We start from the raw sequence: 4,722 nt of genomic DNA, 5'->3' as shown, positions 1-4,722 counted from the left end.
GCCATGACCAATGGCCAGGGATATGATAGGGTTGCCATGTGGCTTGGTGAGGAGTAGGCAAAGCTAGGAAAATTCAGTTCTCTTATGGATATGTCATGGAAAACAAAGCTATCCTTCTTAGGGACTTTGACAACCCTATTTGTTTTAAGGTTTCTTGACTGGTATCTTAATTATTGATTGCTGTGAACAAAGTAAGTAACCCAAAATGTTAGAACAAAAACTAATTTTTTGTGTGTGGCTTCTAATTCCGTGGCTTCCCTGGGTAGTTCTTCCCAACATGGTGTTGTCCAGGGTCACTGGGACAGCCTCAGTAATCTGCAGGCTTGACCAGGAGCTCAGCCAGACCTCTCAGCCAGATATCAGTTCCTGCCACATGGTCCTTACATTGAGCTCTAAGTTATTGTGACTGCGTTCCAGAAAGTAGGAAGCAGAAGCTGCTGGGTCGTTTGAGGGCTAGTCCCAGAGCAAGCATAGTATCAGTTCTGTTTTATTCTATCAGAGGAGTCATAAGCTCAGCCCAAAGACTGTGGAAGGGGCACTGCACAAGAAGTGTGGTTCATTTGGGTAGTTTTATTAGATACCTCCAGCACACTCCAGAACACATTCCTCTGGTTTCAGCTGAAGCCAAAGTGTATACTTCTGTGCAAACTGAGGCTGAATTTGTACTTCTCATTTCAAGTGAGAGCCAGATTTTTCATCTTTCTGCCTGAAATCCTTCTCTCATACCAGGGAACCCAAAAATACAGGTGAGTTCACTTCTAGGACAACCTTACATTGGTGGGAGGTGGAAGCTCCAGCCCCCTGTCCCTTGGGAAAATAATTCTGAGAAGCATGATCTATGCATGACGCTTCCCAGGACTCAATATGTCCTGATGAATTGAGCTCCTCTTGCCATGGTGAGAACTTTGGTTATGAACACTGGATTTTTCTGCTTTTTGAACTCATATGCCTTGGTCCCTTGTTCCTATGTCCTAGGATCTCCACCCAAATAAGCTGCCTGCATTCAAGATCTTCTTTCTGACTCTTCTTTCTTGGGGAAACAAACTTAGGTGTTTTATCTAATAATGAGAAAAATCCTTTCATGTTTCATTTAAAGAACAAAGTTGGGACTTGTGAAAATGGTTGAACCTGTGCCCATAAGTTCCAATCTTACCATTTCGGTGAGAAGAGTTTATAATCTAAGAGCGGAAAATGTGTTTTCGTGTATAAAGCTGATTGAAGTGATGAGGGAAGTTTAATCCTTTGTTAAATGGAAACCAACTGGAGAGGATGACTCATTCTGTCTTGGCCATCCCTGCAAAGAAGTTGGATATCCCTGGATTTAGAAATAGTGCATTTAAAATGCTCATGCATCAAAAAAAAAATTAAAAAATTAAAAAAAAAATAAAATGCTCATGCAACTTTCTTTTTTCAAGATAGATTAAACCTTACTGGCAAGGTGATACTGTCTCCTCAGGAAAGGTGACTGTTGCAAAATTTTCCTGTTTTCGGAGAAGAAAATATTCAGTGCAAAGGCTTTAAATGTGGTTTTTAAGTTAAGAGCTGGCACCTTCATCGGTAGTAATTCAGTTGTTCAATGGAAAGAAATTTTTACGCAAACTTTGGAAGTTTCAGTGGGTCTATGTGAGTATTTACACTACTAATTGGATTTATATTTGAAGATATGTATTTGAAGCAATGTACTTAAATTATATTTCTTTTACCATTTATTTGTGTATCATCTTCAAAAAAAGGATTGATAGCTACTTACAATGATAGGATTGATAGCTACTTACAATGATACGTAAACGTGACCGTGTAGAATGTACTGGAATTTAAATAAAAGAAGAAAGAGTAACCGGGTGGGGCCACAGAACAAATATACATCCAAATATATGTGCTCCTATGCTGGCCTTTGTCATCTTTGCTCCACTTGAGGTGAATATAGAAAAATACCTGCAGAAGGTCGAAGTTCTCCCCAAAATATAATTTTGGATCGATTCTAGCATACAGATGAACATAAAATGGAATCCAAAAGTTCTGCTCTGTGTAGCATGGCAACGATTGATTGAGCTTCAAAACAATGTCAAGCAGTTAGAATCAGATACTCGCTTCAGGTGAAAAACCACAAAAACAGTTCTTAAAAACCCTCCTTTTCGCACCTATAGAATACCTGACCTTGAAGGGCTGTTTCCTCACACATCTTCCAGGTTGTTGTTTCTTCCTCTTATCTGCTCAGCCCTACCCCCGATCCCCCAGCGCTGTCATTCCAACTCTGAAACGTTGGCCTTTCTCCAGGGTATGTCGTTGCAATAACAGTGTCTTCAGCTAAATCACTTAACCTTTCCAGGTCTCATGCCTCCGCTGAAAGCACCTACCTCATGGGGTTGTGGTGATTAAATGAGTTAATGTACACAAGCTGTAGGGGAGGGGGGAAAATTATTTTTTCTTCTGTTCTCCTAGGCCCTCTGGCTGGGGCCTGTGCATTGGCAGACAAGAAGATTAACTTGAAAACAGTCTCTCAGCATGTCCATCGCATACACGTGGAGCACCCTGAGATGAGGAACTCAAAGGAGTGGTTAGTATTTGAGGTCTCTGTACTCAACTGAGCAGGGGAAAGGATGGGAAAGGGCGTGTATGGAAGAACAAATGGCTTTTTGGAAAGATAAATGGGTCCTTGGAGGCATATATGGGAGATAGATAGTTTGGGACAATGTGTGTCTGGGTGTGGTGCCGACTTCTTGTCTCCCAGAAGCTATTAAAGTGACTCCCGGGAGGGGATTTGTGACAGTTGAGTTCTTTTGGGAGGCCCTGCATTTAGGCAGATAAGGGATTTCAAGAAGTCAAATGCCTTTAGCTCAAAATAATCCTGTCAAAGAGGCATATTTTGGGATGGCAGATGCTGATCCCCTTCAGTGTGTAAGACCGTGTAATACTCTTAGGACATTCCTGACAAACAGCGAACACTCTCTGAATGCGTGTTGTGTCACCGTGATGACTGCTGTGATGGAATTCTGTTTGGCCATCCGTAAGTGAAGATTTGGGTCGAAAAAAAAAAAAAAGAAAAAAGATTTGGGTTGAACTTTGCTTGTACCAGAGTCCACAGAGTTAAAGGTGAGGAAGATCTAGGGGCACCTGGGTGGCTTAGTCAGCTGTGTGTCCCACTCGTGGTTTCAGGTCAGGTCATGATCTCAGGGTTTGCGGATCGTGCCCCGCATGGGACCCCGTGCTCCATGAGGAGTCCGCTGGAGGTTCTTTCCATCTCCCTCTGCCCTCCCCCCTGCTCACACACTCCCTCTAAAATAAATAAATCCTAAAAAAAAAAAAAAAAAAAAAAAGTTGAGCAGGATCAAATCCCTCACTTCTCCTCCTTCCGTCAAGATTCTGAACCAGTTGAAAACAGGAGACAGTAGTGCCGGATGGCACAGAGACAGCGTGGGGGGAAGCAGAACTCTGGGCCCCCGGGGGTGTCGGCGTGGTGGGCGCTCGGGGCAGCACCCGCCTGCCAGGAGCCAAGAACTGCGCGGGGCTGGTGCCTCTCTGAGGGTGCAGATGCCTGCTTCACACTCTAAAAATTAGAGCCAAACGTGCTCCCGCCACCAGTGGAGAAGCTGGGCTTTCTCTTCCTGCTGACAATTAGAGTTCTCCTCTCCTCTGGCTAAGGAAAAATTGGGTGTGAGCTGATTGGACTTTGTTAACATGCTACTACTCCCCTTTTTCACTATTTTTTTTTAAAGATCGTTTTATTTATTCATGAGACACACAGAGAGAGAGAGAGAGAGGCAGAGACACAGGCAGAGGGAGAAGCAGGCTCCATGCAGGGAGCCCGACGTGGGACTTGATCCCGGGACCCTGGGGTCATGGCCTGGGCTGAAAGCAAACGCTCAACTGCTGAGCCCCCCAGGCGTCCCCCCATTTTTCCTGATTGTATATGAGCTAGATGACATTACAGAAATACATGTGACAGAACTGTCCTATGAAGTTGAGTTTCCTCTTTGGCTTTAAGGTCAGATCTGAAGGCGAGTTGCTTAGCCCGGCCGGGCCAGGGCGGGTGGGGGGTGTCCGCCGCGGCCCCACCAGGGCTCAGGGCTTCAGCTGAGACACCCACGGAGCGAGCCCGTGTCTAGCACCGTCGCTCTCCTGGGCGCTCTGTGGTCGATCGTGCATTTTTCACGCGCTCCGTGGCCTCCTGGGCTGCGCTCAGCTGCTGGCCCGGAGCTCACGCAGCCAAGCACGGCGGCTGCCCCAGCAGAGCGCCCTCGCTCAGGGCGTGCCAGTCGTTGTTCTTACTGCCCTGACCCACGGGGAAACGCGGCCACCTGCCCCCCCCCCCCAGCCTGCCCCACCAGGTCAGGCGCTCCTCCTTGCACGAGCAGTTGCTAGTGATCGAGATCCGCTGAGAATGGGAGATCTTCTTTTCCCTTGGCATTTCTGAGAAGGCAGAAATGTTTGTCAAAGTCTCCAACACTTTGCTTAGAGAAAGGAAATGTTGATGGAAGTTCCTGCATTTTGAGCCAAGACAGAGACACACGGTGCGGATAATGAAGTTTCTATTTATAACGTGGATTCATACAGATTTCTCCACTGCAGGAACGCAGGCAGTTGGACCACAGATCCCACATGTGCCCAAATATACTTGGTGTGACTTAGCGAGTCTCAAGGCTCCCTTGGCCTGCAAACACAAGCAGATGGTCCTGGCAGGGGTGACACCGCAGCCCGTTTGCCGAAGGCGTCCTCTGGAAG

Source organism: Vulpes vulpes, chromosome 7 (genome assembly GCF_048418805.1).
Source record: "Vulpes vulpes isolate BD-2025 chromosome 7, VulVul3, whole genome shotgun sequence".
In the NCBI taxonomy this organism is placed as follows: Eukaryota; Metazoa; Chordata; class Mammalia; order Carnivora; family Canidae; genus Vulpes; species Vulpes vulpes.
This window is presented reverse-complemented; position numbering follows the sequence as displayed.